Genomic DNA, 22373 nt, shown 5'->3' on the forward strand with positions numbered 1-22373 from the left:
ACTGAACAAATTGAAACTGTGGCAACTCGCCCCTCGCCCCAAAAAACCCCACAACAGATGACAGAAGTATCAAAATTGTCTCATTTTCCCACTAAAAATGCCTGAAACCAGATGGAGTTTTCCCCAGAGACATATGGTCTGGGCTCCTACTTATATTGAAGTAAAAGTCAGATCTGATCATTTTAATCCACCATAGCTAATCCTATTTGCCTAACCAAGAGTTAAAATAACTAGCACAGCTCTCCTTCCTCTGCTGGTTCAATGGGTGGCATCTACTGTGCTTTTCCCTGCTTTAAGCATTCAAAATAAGTAGTTCTCAAAAGCCACAAGTCATTACTCTGTACAGTATATAACATACATATTCTTCCTTCTTCAGCTTTTGGGAGGGAAGTTCTCCATTTTGCTTTCTCATCTGAAGCTGTGCCTTAAGAGACCATGTCCGTGGGTTTGGGGTTTTGATTGTGGATTTGGGGGTTTTTTTTGTTTGGTTTGGGGTTTTGGGGGGTTGTTCGTTTTTGGTTGGGGGTGTTTTTTGTTGGGTTTTTTTGGTTTTTTTTCCGCAAAAGCCACATCTGTGGAAGTTTTAGTTACACCACCAGCAGACAGAAGAGGAAACCTGCACCTACAGTAACACAGGTCATTAATCAGTCCATAAAACTGTTGTCAAGAGCTGAACTAAGTTCACAGACTGCTCCGTGTTCATAAAGTTTTCACTGAACATCTGTAGAGTGTGTGGGGGACTCTAGAGCACTTGAGACAATTGATTTTGCCAAGACTAGATTTAAAAAAAAAAAAAAAAACAAAACACACCACCAAAATACTGGTATTCAGACCAGGTATTTTAGCATGCCTCCTTTTAAAAAACATCTTCTACCTGGCAAATTTTAATCTTTTTCCTCAACTCTGTCCTCAAATACTCATCACTGTCTTACTTGCATCTTTTCTTCCACAATAATTCCTCTTTGGCCAACATCACACGGCTTCCAAGTATCATTTAGTTGTCTCCATACTTATCATCATTTGCTTTTTTGTTAAGGAGCTGGAGGCCAGGATGTCTCCAGTGCCTATGGATAGGCATACAGGAATATTACGGGTCTGCTGATTTCGAGCTTTTCTCTCCACCAGCAGCAGCCCACCCGGCTGGCGTAGAAGGGGCTAGGAAGAAGGGCAGCAGGGCCACACTTCCATGGGTCTTTTGAACTAACTTTTGTTAGTTCAGTTAAATAACTGCATCTTTTGATAAACCTTCTCTGCTCTCCTCTTGTAGCCACCATATTTAAGATGTTCTGGTCAACAAACTAAAATAAATATATTGCTTATTCATTTTAAACATAAATTTCCAAAAAATAGAACTTGACACAACTAACAGATTAACAAGCCATGAAAATGTCACGTGTAAATGTACACATGAAGGTGCCAAATTAAGAATTCGCTAAAATTAGGTACAGTCATACAAATTTTTAAATAAGAATGATTTGGTGTAATGTGACTTACTGATACGCAAAAACGTAAGCATGATGACAGCTTCTCAGCTGCAAAACAAAATTTTTTGTGGTAAATAACCAAGGAGAACCAAGCCAGCTCTAGGAAGACAACTAGTACCCAGTACAAAATAAATTTAACACACTCACTACTACCATACATAAGTGACCCTTAGCACGGCAGCACAAGTCACTCCAAACCCTCCCATGCTGATGAAGCCCCATTTCCACACACATACAGGATTTGAACACAGCAAAAGCCTGCAGTCAGAGACATCAGACGCTGGTCTGGTTTTCTCCTATCCCAAATCAGTTCACATTTAAAACTCTGGTTTACCACCAGGGACATAAGTGAGTTGATTCACTCTGCCCTCCCTTCCCACTTCCCTCCCCAGGCCACACATGAAGGTAATGCGATTGCATAATAAGAATCAGACAAAATGCCATTTACTGCTTCATGCTCGTACGATAGCTGCACTTGGTCAGGGGCCTCTTCACACAGGCACTGCATGAGGATGCAACCCCAAAACCCTCTTTTTCCAAGGCTATTCCCCTCAGACAGCAGTTAGATGCAATAGCACTTAACTTTGAGGCATCTTACACCCACCTGAAAAAAGACTAACACTTATTGTCATTTTTCCAGAACAGAATTTTGAGAAGAGGAGGAAAGGTCGTGCACAACCCCCCAAGGGCAGGGTACAGTCTCTTTATACCCATACAGCCAGGGAAGTAATGAATTTGTGGCGCTGCTACTTGCAGTTTAACTTGGCATGAGTCACATTCTAGATGAAAACAAACATTTTCAGTATGCAGCTAACTACTCAACTACAGATGAGCTACCTCAACAGCAGAGAAGAGAACAGTCAAGGGCTCCATCTTGATACCCTAGGCACCAATTTCACTTACAGTGAAGCATGTACGCCAGCATTTACATGGCAGTGATCCTGCCGGAGCCTAGGGAAATAAAAATATTGTTACTCCAAGTAAAAATTAACCAAAATTGCTGAACATAATAGCTGACCTTCACTCACGTACAGCTTTTGGAGCAAAGCATTTGAGCCACAAGGACTGCAAACAGACTGTAAGCAAGGCCACGCTGTGGCCGGGCTCTACGTTTGCTGGGAAGACAAGCACATCTAGCCTGAAACATCAAACCAGCAGACGGAGGAGACTGAAGAAATTCAAGGTCATCAAGGGAAATGCTTTTGGCCTGGCCCTGAGATAAATCAAGACAGTGCTGTCTCAGTAAAACGATAGTTGAAAAGAGGACTGAGATGTTAAGGAAAAGCAGAAGATCAATCCTACTGCCTCCCGCTGCTGGATTCCAGCTGCTTGCTGAAGGGGGGGACTTTATATATTCACTGTAAAGGAACAATGCTTCCTCAAAGAAATGCTTAGTTCTTTAGGTCACTCTGTTTCCTAATGTAAACAACCCAAATAGCAAACCAGCACCAAAAGGCATGCCAGTATTTTACACAGGAAATGTTACGGAGATCAACTGCTGACTTTCATTTTAAAGAAATAGCTTAAGGACTGATATCTGTTTGTTGGTCTGGCCTCTTGGGTCCTTGAATCCACTCGATTATGTCCAAAGAAAAGTCTTTTAAGGACACTTTAAAATATACTGGCACATACTTCATGACGGAAAGTTATTCTTTTGCTCTTCATTCCTCTGACTGACAATCCCAGGAAGCTGCAACTCTTGAGATCTCTTGATCAGCTTCTCCTGTAATCACAGTCAAACAGCAAGGTCAAAAAGGAAACAGTAGCTATAAAACAATTTTTAACACAACTTTTAATTATTTTTTTCTTTAAGAGTTACATTGTAAAGAAGACTAGACAAAATGTGCACCATTTCTCTCAAAAGGGAAGCATTTATCCACTTAGATTTCAAAGCCTGTTCTTTCATTTTTGCTTTAATGCTTTTTTTCCTTCCAGAGAGCAAGGAGAAGAGACCAAAAAAAAACCAACAAAAAAAGAAAAAGAAAAAGAAAAAGAAATATAAGTCATATATTGTCATCCCAGCCAGCTTCCTGTCCTGGTTTGCATCAACAGTGTCATGAAATGAAGAATGACATAATATGCAATAGTTCCCCCAGCTTTGAAAAACATATGTTAGGGTGGCGCATACACTCCAGAATACTGCAGCCAGAGTACACAACTAGAACACTCAGGTTTCCACTAGTGAAAAACCTCAGAAAAGCATTTTAAGCACAAGTTTAACTTTTAGCATATCTGTATCCTACCAAGCTCCTGTATCCTGAACTAGTTAAGGCTTAACTGATGCCTACTCCCTTTAAAAAGCACTTTGTTTTTGATTAATTTTCTTTCACTTTCCTAAAGGTGAAATCCCAGCTAGACCAAAGTTAGCATGATGTTGCTTACTGCAGAGCCAGGATTTCACTCCCAGCTATGAGTTTTCTTCAGATTAGCTTAGGACAAACTGTCCCCCCAGAGTCACAAGAGTGTTAGATAAATGGTACCAAACTTGTGCCCTCACTGCGCACCTTTGCCTGCTGTCCCTGCAAGAGGGTTGGGCTCTGCAGGGCTGGCAAAGGCAGCGGGAAGTCCAAAGAACATTAGCTAAAGCCTGGAAATGCACAAATGAATGACAAGCAAGTTTTGGGCCCACTTTCCTTGTAAGGTCCCCCCCCTTTTTTTTCCCATAATAAAAAAATCATGAGGGAAGTTACATGCAAGTCCTTCAAGAGAAGAGCGCACAGACTCCCAATATGAGCTGGTCCCTCTTCCTCATCATCCCCAAGCAACATCCCAAGAACTTGGGGACCCAAGCTTTGCAGAAACCAGTATAAATCAACAAATTTCACTTCTGACAAACCTTTTTTTAATACTTTTTAACTATTCCAACTAGCTGGTACTGCAGCAGCCAGCACACGTGGGTTGTTCTTTTGTTTTCATCAGTGGCAATCTTGATGTGTTTTTCCTTACTGATGTCTGAGGAGGCATAGGAGACAGCAAAGGTGGTCAGATTATCATTTAGCAGTCCTGAACTGCAGAATCCCTTATTTTGATATGGTTACAATTATTTGACATGCTATTTCCTGCATTATGCACCCATTAACTGGAACTTGGAGGAACTGCAAACTGGGCAGGAACCAGGGAGAAGGGAGATGATAAGGGTCCTCTGGATGATGTCTTTTGCATGGCTGTAAAAGTATCATGAAGCTCAGTGCACGTGCACTGTATGGGGAGGGGGTGATGGAGAAGAGGCGATAACTTTAAGTCCCTCTCCATCCTGCCCAATAAATCTGTGTCTGACAGATCCCCACAGGCCTGTATATCACTTTCTCTTTCTGCAATTAGGAGACCAGCTGCAATTCCTTGGCCAGAGCCCAGCCAAGCTTCCCATGCTCCTTCTACAAGCTTCTCCAACAGATAGCAGTAAGAAGCAAAGAAACTGAACCCAAAATATAGCATGTGACAAACTCTTCCACTTGTGACCTCTGTACCAGGCAACCTGTGAATCTACATCAGACTGACATTCTGCATAAGGTCATGACAAGGAAAAAAAAAATGGATCTGGACAGTCTATGAGCTTTGTTTCCCATCCAGCCTTTCCCTTTTTCCCCTTCTCTCCACATATCATCTACCATTTCTGCTCAATTTGAATGAACAAGAACAGATCCCAAGATAAGCATATGCCATCTATAGCAGGGTAGTTCCTTGTTTAATTCAAATGAAGAGATGCAGCTTGTTAAATATTTACTGGAGGGAAGCATATTGCCCCAGAAAATATTTTTACAGAGCATAAGAACTTAATCTCAGAAGCAGGGAGAGGCCAGTGTCAGAACTCACTTCCACACTGTATATCCAAGATAATTAAATATATGTTCCTGCAATGCTTCCCCTTGCTCTTTCCTCCAAGAAAAAAGTTATTCTTTCATGAATTTGCTGGTATTTTGAAACTTGCCACTGGAAGCAGCAATTGCTTCCAAGAAGCTGGAAATGAAGAGTAAATCTAAACAGTGCATGCCAGTCTGCCACCAGTGAGCTTAGGAACAGAGGAAATTTTAACTGTTGTCCTGTGTATCTTCCACCTGCTGCTCCTTGTATTTCCCCCTGAAACACTCCATTTAAAATAAAAAATAAAAATTAAAAAAAAGGAAAAAAACCAATCAGAGATCAAAATGATTCCCCAGCAGGCATTGACTTTCTGTGCTATATAGGCACCTGAGGTGCAGATTTGATTAAAGCCTGTGAACTCAAGTTACCCTCAAAGCTTGGCACCCTTTGAATTTTCTTCTTTCAGAGAAAAGGTAAGGAATAAGTGCCTAGGGACTGCTACAGCACTGTCTGGAAACCCACTCAGCCTGACCACTGTCACTTCCAGTGCTGCTCTGCTGTAATAGCACAGGAACCAAGACTTAACCATCCAAGCCCATGTTCTTTGGAAAACAACAGTGGGGATGCTCCTAAATCCATTTCAAAGCTTATTTCACAGTTAGTCTGTACAGTTTCCATGAGAAGCAGCGTATTTCATCGGCAGCCTAACTCTCAAAATACCAGACAGTGCTGAAGTAGCTTCCTATCAGCACAGTGAGCTGGCAGTGCAAACACGAGCAGCCAAAATCATCACACCCTCCTGCTCTCATCCCAAGTCCCACATCCCATTTCCTCACTCCGTCTTCAGTCACATCCCCAATGTGTTCACCAGGGACCAGCACTCAATATTAAATCCAGGGCCTCTTCAGACCTAACCAGATGGGTAACAATGGGTCATATTTTAAAACAGAAGACCATTCAGAAGAGATGAAAGGACAGCGGAAGAAAAAAATGCATGTGATAAACTTTGATTCACCTTAGCCTTTCAAGGTAGCGATCAGACAGCGTGTTACTTTTGTACAGGATACAATGGGGGGCTCATGCTCCACACTCCTACAGACTGGCTTGATGCTCTGCTGTTACAGTGATAGCCTCAGTAGCCAGAATTAGTTAAAGAAAAAAAATAAAAGAAAGGACTGCTGGAAATCACAAGCCTCTCAAGACAGTAAGGAACACATTAGGCTGCTACCAAATCAAATGCACTTAAAAACAGTCCATGCCATGATGCCTTGTTCTCTCCTATAACAAGATATGGCAGATCACAGGTTTGCTGTAGACAGAAAATATTGGTAAAGGGTCTTTCTAGGCTTCTTGACACATGCTTTAACCTCTCCCCAAAGCATGGCAGGATGGTGAAATCACGTTGCTGTGTTCCCCTGGTAGATGCATGCTCTGCGCTGGAGTGTGGGAGTGAGTGGGGGCTCGGGCAGGCTGGACCCTGCAGCTCCTGGACCCCTCGAGCACCTGGATGTGGAATGGCTGTGTGGCAAAACCCGTGCCTGCCGGAGCCATCTTGGATGTGCCGAGAGGGAAGGCCACAACGGCGAACCAGCAGCAGGGTTGGCTGCCTGGCAGGGGCATGCCCATGGGGGAGCGGAGGGTAAGAGGCAGACGACCAGTGACACAGGGCTACCCAGCGCGCCACAGTTAACGTCCTGTCACCACCACCCCACGTGCGCTGGGGGTCCGTGAGCGCGACTGTGCAAAGATGCCAAACCCTTAATTCATTACACAGCTCTAGCCCTCTAAAGGCACAGGCAGGACAGAAAACATTAAAAAGAGCAGGCCCCTGGGGTGAGATTAGGCTTCACCTATGCCTTAGGGCATACCGGGCCCATCCAGAATTGCCCTAAAGAAGTTCGCTGAGGACTTAGGTAATCAATTTGGTTCGCTGCTCAGTGTCCTTTGCCCCCGGTTATTCATCACTGCCCTGCCTAATTCACCATAAAGGAATTCCTGAGGAACTGCTCTGCCGTCAGGAAGGCTCTGTTTACTCAAAAGAAAGACCAAAAAGCACCAATAATTGAATGATTTCACTTGGCACAGACCACTTAATTTAAGCAGATTTCTTTAGCAGAGCAACACCTTGGAGGCAGGGGGAGAACAATTAAGATCAAGAATAGTAAAGTTTTTTTTAATTAGCCACCAGAAAACAGGCTCTGAAACTAGCAGAAACCGGGCACCGTAAGTGCCATGCTTTGCTGTGGACCCATCAGTGTTCCTGCAGAAAGCACACGCTGCAGCAAAAGGAACCGCCGCCAGTTCAATAGTGCCGGTCCCCTTTGGTTTTACACTTTATACCATGTTTCTGGAGTGCTGGGGGCAACTGGTAGAGAAACTAGTCCTGTCCATGACTTTTGATTAAACTTATGCTATTTTCCCTTCTTTTCCAGTTTTAAGACAGGGCCCTTCCTGCCACAAAATGTCTGAAATATATTGGCTGATACTGGCAGAATACAAATTATTATTAAAACAACACATGCATTGGAACTCATATTGTCTTTTTAATGTGTTATAGCGGTATAATGATATTTCCCTTCCTCAATGTTTTCAACCCCATTTTATCCCCACTGCAAACCACCACTCCACATCAAAAATACCAGCTGCTATAAGGCAAACTGTTTATGCTTGCAAATGGTATCAGGACTCAATATTTGCAGAGCTGTGGTATAAGATGTTAAATAGAGCTTTCATGGCTCTATTCAGGTAGTTTCTGTTTAACCTCTTTATTCCCCCCTCAGAAGTTCAGAAAAGGAGAGTGATGGGCCAAAGCTGTAGCAAAGCCTCAGAAAGAAAGGTGCACATTTGAAGTATTTCAACTCTAACCCAGTGATTACAGTACAAACCTAGCATTTTATTTCCCAAAACATAATGCAGGACAATATGAGACTAAAACTAAATAAGAGGACATTTGATAGAAAGCCAGGGAAAAATTGGAAGCATAGCCCACAAGTTTTGCAGCATAATGATCTCTCTCTGATAATACCTTCCTCTTTCTTGCAAAGTCACATTAAAACATAGGTTGCATAGACACAAATAGATACTCCTCCACCACAGCCACTTGGCTTTATTATATCACCGAGTTTAGCATTTGTCACTAGTCACATCTCTAAAAAAGCATCACTGTAGGAGTCCTTTTCAAGAAATCCTTCCGCAACATGTTGTTCCTGGCCTGTACCATGTACTTAATGTCAGAGATGCAATATAATCTTTTCCAAATTATTTGTATGAAAGCTTCACACTCTATCAATTAAAGCAGGAAATGGGATGTTAAAGAAAAAGCCCACACTCAGATTTTCCATAAAACCTTTGCTATTAATACACCCAGATTCACTCTACACTGTGTTTATGATTAGAAGCCTTTGCAGAAACATCAGCTGGTTAATAATCATCTACATCTGTCACAATATCCCATTTATGCCTCAGCCTACATCCTTCCATTGTTTTATTAGCTACCTTCAAAAAATGATTGTCAGAATTCTATCCTCTTCGTTTGCAGGAATAACATGAGGATGAAAGAGAAGAAAATAAAAACCAAAAAAGTGACACTGATTTGTACAATTGGGATGGCAAATAAAAAAGATTTTTAAAGGTCTCACACATTGCTCCACCAGTAAAACAGAGTGTTTAACTAGATTTTACAGCCCAGCCCACCTCCTGAGTTTTTAAGGGGCTGACCTGACCAGCCCCAGGTGGTTTGCCCTTTCTCAGGGTTCATCCTGGGAGCGAAGCCCTGTGACCCCCGTGGCGGAGGGCACCAGTGCTTCACCTGGGGACCCACCAGCACTACCAGCTGCTGCCCTGGCAGCTGGCAGGGGCCCAAAGCAACAGGTCTTTGCAGGACCCCTAATCAAACCTTCATCCTGGGGATATTTATATATAATTCACAACGACACGGCTACCTAGCCTGCAACAGCAACCGAGCCCAGAAACCTCTGCAGATGTTTGTCAGGTAAACACACAGCTTGGTTCAGTACTTTTGTGACTGGTGTCACCAAAACCCCTGTTCTGCTGAATTCTTAGATGGAAAACAAAAAAGCTCGATATCTCAATTTTTCCACAAATTGAAATAAATTGGTGGGACAAAAATGCAGTCCGTCACTTTGACAAGAAAAAAAGGGAGAGAAAAGGTCAACATACATTTTGCAGGCAACAGAGACCTAGGACCACATTTATAGTCAGGACAGTTTCCAGAATGATGCGCCCCACTGCAATCCTCATTTTGTTATTTTAAATGACGCACACTACCGATTTCCTACCAGAGGTAACACATCTTCCTCTGGTCACCCAGGAGCCTGGGGGCTGTCCTGGTGGGCTGAGGAAAGCCCAGGAAGCCTGAAGGGGAGCACGCAGGCACAAGGCTACAGGGCCTTCACTTTGAAGCCCTGTCACAGTCTTTACAAGTGCAAAAACCCCTCACGCCTACCCTGCAGGGACCCCTGCTCCCCTCCCTGCCTCGGGGAGGGAGGGTTTGCTTCCCCTCCCGCTGATGCCCTCGGGAAGGAAGCAACTGGGGCACTCTGCTCTAAGGCAGTTTGGACCGACAAGTAACATTACCCATCACAAAATGCTATAAGAGAACAACTAGTGCTACGGAAAGTTAATGAATAGTGATGATAATGGAGGTAACCAGTGTCAGCTGTCCTCCTTTAAACAGCCAGATTGCAGAGTTAGCCAGAGGCAAAACACGTTTCCAGCTGCCAGGTGAGAAGCAGAGCAAAGAAGGTTCTTAAATACATACAACGGGTGTCTCAGGGCAATCCGCAACCTCCTAGAAACTTGCTGCTGAAATTACTCAACTGATCTACTAAAAAGTCATTAAGAATGAGCAAATGTTGCTGAAAGCAGCATTTCAAGCTGCTTGTCAGGCTAGCTTTTGATGATGCCTGCTGCATATTAAGGCATTCGATGCACCCAAAAGCACTAAAAGGAAATAAAACAATAACAACATGCAGAGTATTATCTGAGCCTTCATTTGTGAGCAAGATAAACACTGTTTCCACTCAAACCGCCTCATGTTTTGTTTTGCCATTGAAAAAGGCAGGCTCTACTTCAGTTAATTTTCCCAAGTGCTTTAACTAATCAAGTCTTAAACACAAACATTTGACCAAGAGAGAAAGCATGAAAACAAAACAGCATTGTTTTGCATGGTGTGGAGCAAGAGAAATATCTGTGAAGTGCAAATAACACACACAAGAAAACAGCATGTTCTGTGCTGGGGGGGGAAATTGCCATTCTCCTTGGCTGGTGTGGGACCCAGGCCGCCCAGCCTAGCCTCGTGCCGAGCAGTGAAGGTGTTGGCATTGTCTAATCGAAGGGTATTATGAACAGATAGCTCAGCATGACTCAGAGTTTTGCCCCATAAGTCGCAGTAGAAGAACACGCTGCCCGAAGCTGACTTTTGTCAGCTTTTGTCTGCGCTGTAGGTGCGCAGACAGGGCAACAGTACATTGCTCCTTGCCTGCAAACAAAAGCACTCACTAAAACAAAAACCTTTGCTGACATACTTGAGGAAGGACCAAGGAGTAGCCAGAGGAGACCGAATAAGGGAAGAGAAGAATACGAGAGTCTGACCCCGGGACCCAGCTGGGAACGGCAGAAGCAGACAGTCGGCTGTACCTCGAGACCTTGGCGGCACCGAGCCTGCTGCCCGCGCCCGCAGGGACCACACGGTCGCTGTCCCCCTTTTATGAGTTGTTTGCTTCTGGCCACATGCGAGCCATGACGGCACCATCACAAGCTATGCCAGTAAGAATAAAACCATACTTCCCCTCCCCCTTAATTAAGTGCATACAAATGTTCAATTCCAATTTTCATCAAAACTTAAGATGTCTCTAAAACAAATATGTTTCACGTCATTCCCCATCCCTCTTCCTCTCTGTTTCTCCGTAGTTTAACTCTGAGCAGCCTTGCAGCAGGAGGAGCGTGGTTGCCAATGTACAGGAGCTAGCCCAGGCCAGTCCCGGGCACAGGCAACTACATAAGCAAGCCACATGCAGGCAGCAACCTCAGCGCCAAGGCCAGCCACCACCTGAACACCAAGTACGGCCGCAGCTGCGTTTATACGAAGACCCGAACCCAAGAGCTGGCTTTCGGAAAGGAAAGCAGAAGCTGTTGCGGCGGTACAGACCTCCCCAGGCTGAGCCTAAAAGCAACAAGGCCACAGTAGCAGATGTCCAATTCCTGACTGCGGGAAAACAGAGAAGTCTGCAAGATCGCTCCGTGGCCAGGACTGCTCCTCTGCACCCCGCTACCCCCCCCAGCACTCCTGCACCCCGGGGGTGACGCAGCAGCCCACCTTGGCCTCCCTCCAAGCTGCACAAAAATGCCCTGGAAACAAGCTAGTCCGTGAAAAACAAGAGCTGGAGACTCACTGCCCATACCAACCAAATCTTGTGCCTCTGAGCACCATAACCACGTCATTTAATCCTTCTCTAGGATCTTAGGAGGTAAGGAGAGAGGCAGGTATGTCCTACAACAGTTAAAGCTATTGCTTTGATCAGTATTTCACTGAGGAAAACTATAAAACAACAGCATCTATTCAGACTCATGATGTCCCTATCAAAGTTTCAAAATAATTCAGAAGAAACATCCAGTTCCTGCAGGCCAGCTCAACTACACAGCCACAACAGGCAGTGGCGACTGCCTTCCAACACAACCACTTCTGTACAAGCGAATGAGAAAATATCAGGCCTCAGTGTCCTACAACTACCTAAATTCTGGTTTTAGATTAATTTCACTTTAATGAGCCGTGATTTGAGAAACCAGTTACAAAAGTGGAAAACGTACATGAAACAATAAAGACTTGCTCAAAAGACTACCTACGCAGGAAGCAGCTCCCAGCTTCGAATACCAGATTCAATACCACTGGTTTGCACCTTCCATTACATTTAGCTTCTCCAACTGCAAATTGAAAAGAATATTAATCTATCTGTGAGGGGGTTTTAAGACTGTTTGATTAACAAGCAGGTCTAACAAGGCCAGGCACATAACTGGACAAGACCATTTCTTTGTAAATACAGCAGGTAACCCCATCTCTAGGAGCAGTATTAGCTCAATAGATGTAACATTTTGCAAATCAAAGATAATTCATATTATAATTCACACTGTGTTCACACTCATATTCTAATTCATCATAAATATCTCTAACTACCATTGTTCACGCAGTCTATCAAGAGGCTTCTCAACAAAAGTGTGATTCACAACTTCGCAGGAATGCTGGTGGAAGATTTTTGCTATCACTGAATGCTGATAATTTTATTACTACTGAGAATAACTTGCAGGAAGGCAGCGTGTAGTAATACTAGATGAGTATTCTGCACGTGAAAAAGGGGGAGATTTCCTCTTCTGAATCCACTCCAAACATACGAACCTCCTGGATCAGTTTCTAATCATCAGGATCTCACTACTTTGTGCAGGTTTACATTTGCTGCTAACGTGTCAACAAGCTGCTGTGAAAACAACTTGCTGGAAAACTCTACCTTGGAAATTTTCAATTTTTTCTTACATAAAGAAAAAAAAAATTTTGAAAAAATTCTGTGTTAACCAAAGGTTTTGATTAAACTCTACTGGTTAAGCCCTGTAAGAAGCACAGAATGACAGATCACAAAGCAAAAATATCATAAGAAAATTAAAGCCTTTTTTCTTAACAAAAAAAAAAAGCAGTATGTCTCAGAACAAACATTTGTGTGCCATCCCTGTGTCAGACAAATGCTCTGCAGCCCTTCACACACCAGAACAACAGCTCCCAAAGTGATGGAAATGGCACCATCCAAGAATTCCAGCAACATTAATACTGTGGCGTTTCCTGAAACCACTACAAGCCATAAACAACCGTGGAGAAGTCAGCCTGAAATGCCATTTTGAATCCATCTGTGCAGCAACTGAACAGTGCACGAGAGACGGTATTTGCTCCTACTCAGAGACAGCACTCAGCTCTGCCACGCAGCCCAAACCTTGCCAAAGTGCTGCGCAGACACCCGCTGAAGGGCTCTTCTGCACCGGGCATCTCCAGCAGCGAGGGAACAGGGAGTAGGATTCATCTCCTCTGATCTTGGCTAACTTGGTAAATTAACCAGTGATCCAAGTTCCTGCTACAGTTAGTGGAATGACCCAGGCATTTCAGAGACTAATTCATCCCCTTTTAAATAAGTGCCAGAGATAGCTGGGCGCTCATACTAGCTGTTCTCTCCTGTGTAACCTTGCAGCCAGAACATATGCATGCCTCCTCTCTTGCTATGAAAATACAAGATACAAGCTACTCTACAAGGTTGTTTCAGGTTTGGTTTTTCCCCCCAATAACATACTCATCGACACTTTCAACTGCTACTTTTCCTGGAAACAGCCTTTCCTATTTTGTGACAAGTTGCACATCCTGCAGTAATTGAAAAAAGGAGAGCACCAGATAAGGGTATCCTGCCTGCCTTGAAATAACTCTACTTCCTTTTCCAAGAAGATAAGAAACATCTGCACATAGGGGCATTACTGCATGAAAGCTACCTCTCTTCAGGGAAGAGCCTAACTGAAAATGCAAATAATTTCTAGAGCTAGAAGAATCCTCATGGACATAGCCTGGTGTAGCAATTCAGGTATGTTACAACCTAAGCAACGAGGGGGTGCCATCGAGCTGTCCAAATTACATGCAAGCTTTGTCTCATTCAGAGACTAATCTCATAGTTGCCTTTTTGCTCACCAAGTCATTATAAAACATAAACTACACTGTGTATTGAATTTTATTTCCTGTGCTTCCCAGATTCTTTTCCTAGCTATTCTTCTCCACCCCCTCCTCTTCCCATCTTCCCTTACTCGCACATCAGCACTGCAAATTTCATCCACTGAACAACTATTCTCTACCCTCACTCTCCCTCCTGCAGAAGTCCCCCTTCTTCAACACACGGCTGCTCCCTCTGGCCCCTGCCAGCCACCCTACCCACCCCTCCTCTCCGTTTCGCACTCTGACCACAGCCTGAGAACAAGTCTCCAAAACCCAACCAGTTATCCACGCGAGGCGACATGGCAGGTCGGGTCGTGCCCGCTTGGTTCACCTTGAGCGGCTTTCCACTGTGAGTGCTGGTTTGAAGCCAGCTGCCCAGGAATGAGGGCAGCGAGGGGGGCCAAGCTCCCCGTGGAGGAGAGCTCCTCTGCTGCATGGCCCCATTCATCACAACCGCCTGGCTCTCCCCACACACTTATCTCACTGCATCACTTGTCTTTTGCAACCTGGCCTTTAGGATATGGGTAACACTTTCTGCTACAGCTGCATGCTACAAATCTCTTGTACGAGGAGAACTGAGGGCATCTGAGCTGATGCCTGCAAGACAGCCAGATGGCCGTGCTGTCATCCTGCAAGTTTATGTGGGCTTCTCCCACTCACATCCTTGGACTCCAAGTTTCTCTGCCCACCCCGACCAGCAGGAGCATCAACTTCTGTTATATTTCTTTACTCCGTCTGTGCCATGGCATCAAAACTAGCTTTGAATAATCTTTGAACAGCTACATTTTCTTCCACTATAACAGCTTAAAGAAAACAAAATGAAGCAGTGAATATGAATTATTTATTATGCAGGGAGAGCACTGATGCTCTGAAATCAGACAATAAATCAAGATTAGTTTTCTCCTGCAACACAAAGTTATTTGTAGCTAGCTGCCTCCCTCCTTCCCTCTGGAAAGCCTCCCAGGCTAAATACACTGTGACACCCAAGTTGCTGGTTTTTTGTTGCTCTGAAAATAGAGAGGACAGGTGCAAATGGGTCCTAACCACCAGCTGAGAGAAGCTGAGGGACTCCACAGGTGATGCAAACCATCATGCAACTGCGACATATAGGTGAGCAGAGTGAGGTGCTGCCTGCCCAGCCCTGCCCATGCCCCTCGCACCAGACCTTTCTCCAACCACTTCAAAGACTTGAACCTGGGAGAAGGCCACCATCAGGCCCTTTAAGGGCATTAAGAATGGCTCACCCAAAAGACAACTCTTCAGGTATTTTGGCACCCTGCCTTCCAGGGAGGGTTATCTTCCCACCAGTTCAGGCCCTCCAGTGGGGGCCAGTGTCGGGGGGGGGACCCCAGGAGGGACCTCCTTTCCTGCAGCTGCTCCTAGGGCTCCCAGCCGCTATCTGGTGACCCAGGCAGACCCCGGCACCGGCTGCCAACTGGAACCCCACCCCACCTCACCACTGCTCCCTGACGCGCCGGATACCGTGCAGCCCGTCTCCAAATGCTCCATTATCTCACCGAAAACGTCTCAATACATCTTCATGTCAGAACTCTACAGTAGCACAAGGTCCGAGAGCCCAGCTCTCCTCAAAGGTGCAAGGAGGAAGATTTGATTTGTAGAAGTCAGGTACGGAAACACAAGCCCCATCATCCAATTAAACAAATAAACGCTTCCTAACATTTTGTAATTATATCCATCTACCATCTCCCTTTCTTTAGCCAGCAATATCCCAACAGTGTATTTGCACATTACGTTGCTGAATTTAGGCGATAAACTCCTCCGAACATGTGACACATTCTTAATCTTTACCAGCAAAACAACAGCTCCGTCCTGTACCTTGCACACCGGTGCAATCAAGAACCAAAATGAAGTCTGCATTTCTCCATTTGGCTGAAAAGCACGCCCCACAAATCACAGAATAAAACATCACAATGACAACAGGCAATAAAAAAAAGTTAAGCTTTGAGAGTAGCTCAAACAGTTTCCTTAAATAAATGGAAGTTAGCTTACGTTTCTTCTCTTCATGCAAATCATCATTTTGTGTTGTTGGTTTTGGTTTTTTTTCTTTTAGTATATCTTTTAAGGTGTGCATGAAAGTAGTAGGAATTACACTACAACTAAAAAGACATAGGCACAAAACAGTACGAGTCAGCAATTTTTTAAACACAAATAAAATATTCTTTGATTTATTCAGATTATTAAAGATAATAATTCTTTCATCAATATTGTTGGAACTTTTAGAGAACTACTTTGTTCACTTATTTAACAGAAAGCCATAGGCAATTTGAAGAAAAGGTAAGGACAAACCTCTTTAGAACAGAGAACAAAAAAGCAGAAAATTCTTTCAGTATATAAAAGGCTGTTATAAAGAGATTTGGGATCAGCTGTTGGCCAGCATCATCAAGAATAGATGAGAAATAAATCAGCTTGATTTTCAGCGAGGAAACATTTGTACAGACATCAGGGAAAGTTTTCTAAGTATAAGGACATTTAAGACCACACTACTTTAGGAAGGTTACATACAGAGACAAATTAGCAAAAAAGGCAACGTGGGAGGGAAATGACGTATTATCCCTTACAATGGTGCTAAGAGCCTCCAGTAACTGACTGTGCCAAAACAAAAAATGGTTGTTGCAAGTGTCAGCAGGTTGGATCCATTTTTACAGGAAATAGGCAAAAGCAATCATTTCCAAATAAATAACACACAGCTTACAACTAATGGCTTTGAAACTTTTTAATACTGTATTTGCTTTAAAATAGCCTTTTCAAATTTAGACTACATTTTGGAAAAAATCAGCGTATAAATTTTCCATACACTCTTTGCAGAAGTGTTTGGAAAAAAGCATCCACTAGCTGACAGTACAGTTCTGCATTTATTTATTTTTTTCTAATGAAAACTGATGTTCATGACAAAGTCAGTTTTCTGTATGACATACAGAATATTTTGTTAATTTTTAGCCCAAAACTAAGCTACCACTTCACAGTGTAACACTTGCTCTTTTCTTTCCACAGTCTAGACAGAAGCAGTGACTCTGAAACTCAGGTTTCCAAATCCTTTCAGTTATAAAACCTTGGTTTTAAAATTTCACATTTTAACTAATGGCATGGTTCTGACCAGGACTGTTAATGACCCTAACTGTTTGTTGCAAGAGGCAACACTCAGCAATACAATCAGATTGCCAGCTCTGTCCCAGTAGGGCAAATCTTCCTCAGAGTTGCCAAGGGCAAGGGGAGAAAGAAAAAAACAGCAGTGGATGAATATTGACCCAGATCTTATTGATGGTAAAATCCCCACAGTGTTCAGTGATGCCAAGACTTTGTCTAGGGAAATTATTACAATTTTCCGCTATCATAACTAGTTAAAAAATTAGGCTGTTTACTGCTGCATGCCACCTGCTACTGCCTGGCAAAGCATGTTCAAACAATTACACAGGGTGTATTATCATAATGAACAGGGCTTTACATTTACAAATCCAGAAGTGCTGTGCTGAAGTGGTATCATTATCCCCAGTCAAGGGCGGGGGGAAAAAGGGGGAAAGACAGGGAGAAGAGAGATGGGCACATGGACAAGAGGGCTTCTCTGGGCAGAATGGTGGCCAAAGGATGGATGGGGCTCAGCTATGCCAAGCTCTATTGCTGCATCTTTTCCTATAGGCTGCACACTTAATTCAGCAGGAAAGGATTGCTCTTTGTGCCTTGTCTGTCAAAACACATGCAGAAAAGCAGCAGCTGGTAAAGCACCATATATTGCTTATTTCATCACATGCTGCAAGAACCTGGAAGGGGACATGGTAGGTCAGGCTCACAGGTCCACTTAGGAGAACCAGTCTCCAGCAGTGACCAGCAGCAGCCGAGGCAAAGCCAGGTTTGGAGGGAATCACAGAAATACAGTAATTATGAAGCAGTCTATCAAGGATTGTGGCCTATTTTCTTTTTTAAAAAACAAAAATATGTGAACTACTGTTTCTTTAGAAAGAAAAGAATTTTGGTCACGCAATCTGTGTTATTCAGGAAATCAACCTAGATGATCAGTGATCACTTCTGGCCTTGCAATATATTAATTTTTAAAAACAGTCAAACGTCAACTTCATTCTCTGTGTTTTTCCCCATTAAGTCCAAAGAACTTAGGAAACCCACCCTTCATCTCCTAGATTTTATTATAAATCTTCCTTTACTGATACTACAAAAACTTTGGAAATCAACTATCTTTTCATTTCCAACTTCTGTGAATAATCAAAACTTTGTTCAACACTATGGCTTTTATTCCAACACACATAAATAGCTTCTTGACTTGCACAAAACCTGAAACCACTTTAATCAATCAGCTATATATAGTCTGGATAAATACCGATTTTGAGATTCTGGGTATACAGCCAATCCTGTGCTATTTGCTAATACTTTGATCTAAATTCACATTATTTTAAGAAGAAATGAAAAATATTCTGGGCAGAAAAAAAGACAACAGTAAAGAAATTACAGCCTGTAAAAGCTGGAGGATATGTATATTAGCTAAAAATTCAGCTTGTTCCAAAAGCATTTCAGAAGACAGAAATACATTTAGACTTATCACAAAATGAGACACAAATATCCATAAATTTGTTATTTTGTTACTCCCACAGGAATTCACTCTTGATTTTCCAGAAGGCTACCACTCTATTAAGTATATTTAATAGCATTAGTAGACAGCACTACAGTCTCATTGCATGTGCGCGTGTGTAACGTATTGCTCCATTTTCTATGGCAGCATTTATAGCACAGGTGATTTATGCCTGTGTGACAAAAAGGGCTATTCTGTAGAAATATCACAGGAAATGACACACAGGAAATAAACCAACACAGACATCTTACAATCATTTCCTAAGCTCTAGCACAGCAATCTGCTGAGCTCCTGAAACAACCCAGATGCTGCTGACGCAAGGAATGAACAAGCACCAAAAATGCTTCCCTCTCCCAGCATGGTTTCTGGGTCCTGAGAGGAGAAAAGGATGAACAAGGCAACAAGCTATAGAATAGTTAGTTATTTGTCACCTGGAAATAGGCTTTATTGGGTTTATTGTTCAGTACTGTCATGGTTCATCTATGGTGGCTATGGACAGATGGGGGGAACCTGCAGCGGCTGTGAAAACAAGAAAACCAAAGATTAATGTGTGGTGAATGCTCAAGTAATGGCTGGGGAAAAGAAGGCCACATGGAAAAAAGTCACAGTAAGCCTCATGCCAGATCTTTCCTGTCTTCTCGTCTGTCTCCCTCATGAAAGGGGGCTTTTAAGAAAGATGGGAATGGACTTCTTAGTAGGGCATGTAGCAACAGGACAAGGGGTAATGTTTTAAACTAAAGGACAGTAGATTCAGACTAGATATAAGGAAGAAATTTCTTACAATGATGCTGGTGAAACACAGGAACAGGTTGCCCAGAGAGGTGGTAGATGCCCCATCCCTGGAAACATTCAAGGTCAGGCTGGAGGGGGCTCTGAGCAGCCTGATCTAGTTGCTCATTGCAGGGGGGTTGGACTATATGACCCTTAAAGGTCCCTTCCAACCCAAACCATCCGATCATTCTATGATTCTATGAACTACACCCAGTTCCATTCAGATACCATCCCGTTAGCACATGCTATTCTGCTCTAACATTCAAAAGCATCCGTTCCCTTCCCACAAGCTCCTACTGCGTCAGGTAGCAGATGGAGTAAAAACTCAGTCCCTGCCCTCAAGAGCACTTAATTCAGGTTACAGCAAGATATCAAGAGATGCAAAGAAATAATCGTGTTTCAGTCAGCTTTGCCAACGTGCAACAGAAGACCACATCCTGGAAGCCAGATGAACTCAATAACATTTTAACATGGATTTCATTAAGGAATGCTAGGACATAGTTCATGAGGGTTTAACTGAATGTACAGTATAGAGAACTGCTTTTCATTTACATAAATTCTACCAGTTAAAAACAGCCAGAAAATGAAGAAATCTCAGCCTACTATCTCATTATTGCTCAATATTCTACTATTCCCACTCACCCTTTGTACAGCCTTTTAATAGAAATTTAAACATATGAAAGCTACATATGCAGATCTGTATACAATGTATTTAAAAAAATGCATCTGACAGTGTCCCAGAATCAATGGTCATCAGTGTCTAAGAATCAATATGAGACATCTTTATACTATTATTTCCTAGGAAAAAAGAGCAGAAGTATTCTATATGAATTTGAAAACACAGAGGTCAACACAAGAATATTACACTGACACACACTTTAAATGTAATTATTTCTTTCAATTTTTTTTCCTCAACCACTAAAGGAACTAGCAGGGCCATTTTAAGACACCAATCAGGAGAACAACCATGTCATTCCCTGACACTTTTTTTTTTTTTTGAGACAGAAGTCCTTTCCTCAAAAGATTTCATGTGCAATTTTACCATTAAGTACATTGAGGTCACATAGCTGGTGAAATACCTAAAGCATGTCAGCTAAGCAGCAAAGAAATTTAAGACTAGTTTTACTACTGTTTAGCTTAAAAGTCAAAAGATACTGTTAATTTTTGTCTTAGGTGAAAGTTAGTCTGCCAGTAAAAACGCCTTTTCCTATAGACAAAAACAAAGGAAGCTTTGAGAAAATCAGCACAAAATTTGCTGTAACTAGGTGAAACTTCCCACTGTAAAAATAAGTATAATTTTCTTCAGGTAACTGAAAAAGATACCTAACACTTTCACTATGACCTACAAACCAAGGAATCATAAAATACACACATGCTGTATAAACACTCAAACCATCTTAAAACACCATGGGTGAAATCTTGGTCCCATTAAAGCTGATGGCAAACTTCCCGTTAACTTCAATAGTGACAGAATTTCATCCATTGTGCCAACTCATAAAGCAGAAAAGGGTAAAGAGAAAGCTTTGAAATATAAAACTAAAACAATAAATAAGATTGCTTTAATCACCACTTCTGATGCTTTCGATCTTCCACGCAATTTCTGTCCCTCCATCTGATATGCCAACAAGCTGAAGGTTCAATGCTTAGGTCCTTGATTTATCAGTCCCTGCCGTACAGATTTGGACCATGCCCTGCCCTTTCCACTGTTTCATGCCCAGCAAAACACAACACAGCAGCTCTTACACCAGTCGCGTTTTAATAGTGCGGGAAAAGATCCGCCACATTAAAACAGTTTTGCAGTGAGTCAATCCAGAGCACTGCACTACCTAAAACTGAGGGGGTTTGGGTTTTTTTTGTTTTGGTTTGGTTTTTTAAGGTTAGAAGGAAGTTCCTCAGCAATCAGTGTGCAAGATCCCTTATCAGCGATGCAGGAAAGTGGGTGGCACCATTTGGTTTCCATTCAAATTCCGCTCCGGTCCCAAATGAAAGGGAGTTTTGCAATTATATTGTCACCTCTTCAGATATACTGCAGAGACTTCAAAGGAAGAACATTTCTGGAAATCAAATGGCTTGGTAGCTCCAAAGGCAGAAGTATACCTAACAGCCAAATGTCTTTCATAAGATACTGGACTCAACAACAGCTGTTACTCACACACAAACTACCCACTTCTGGGCAACCTAAACAGCAACTGTATCAGTACATGAAAAGCGGAGCTTTCATGCAACACCTTAATGAATGAGCTGGGGCTACATTTACTGGCCCAGCCACCTGGAAACTAAATTCCGCAGCATTGTAGGAACTTCTACCAGATCAGTGTTGCTACCGGGAAGTGCACTGAACTCCGGAACTATTGAATTATTATACATTATGTTGTCTTACTTTTTAAAAAAAAAAGATATTTTTAATTATGTTTATAAAAATCTCAAATTTAGCACACCTGTTCAGTTCCATCAATAATTTTATTTTTTTTAAATGCCAACAACAGGTCAGACAGAACAGTAATTAAAATTTCAGGTCATGCAAATGTATGCACTATTTGGACTGGACTAAGCACTAAGTTTGCTTGTAACAGCAAATACAAAGAGGCAACATTTTCTTAAATGTTGTCCTTCAGAGAGAAAAAATCCCCCACAAATTTCTTTCTAATGTTGCCTGCAATGCTTTTATAAGACATCAAAGGCTGTGCAAAGCATGAGCACGTGAACAAAAAACATTAACTCTGTTTTGAAGTGAGGATACTCAATATCCACTACCCATTCTTTCCTTTTCTGGATCTTCTATTTCCAAGATTGTTTTGCTATCCTATTTAACATTATCCTGCATTACACAGTCAATGATTTTGAAACATGCCATTCTCCAATATGAAAGTGTAACGTGGTTTTTAAGAGATTAGCTCCATATGCAAATTCAGCTGAAGAATGTAGGGAATATTTGATGTACATAATTTTAAGAAAGAAAAAAAAAGAG

At 42.5% G+C, this 22373-nt stretch overlaps 1 protein-coding gene across 2 annotated transcripts in view; it reads right to left on the bottom strand.

Annotated features, from left to right (window-relative positions):
• The window catches only part of TIAM2 (T-cell lymphoma invasion and metastasis 2), a 174263-nt gene that overhangs the window by 114251 nt on the left and 37639 nt on the right, over nucleotides 1–22373 (bottom strand). For both annotated transcript variants that reach the window (XM_010581864.1, XM_010581863.1), the window contains exon 3: nucleotides 3117–3207. The gene's annotated coding sequence lies outside the window, so the exon portion shown is untranslated. The remainder of the gene's footprint in view (nucleotides 1–3116; nucleotides 3208–22373) is intronic.

Source organism: Haliaeetus leucocephalus, unplaced genomic scaffold, assembly GCF_000737465.1.
Source record: "Haliaeetus leucocephalus isolate CR32 unplaced genomic scaffold, Haliaeetus_leucocephalus-4.0 Scaffold819, whole genome shotgun sequence".
Lineage (NCBI taxonomy): Eukaryota > Metazoa > Chordata > Aves > Accipitriformes > Accipitridae > Haliaeetus > Haliaeetus leucocephalus.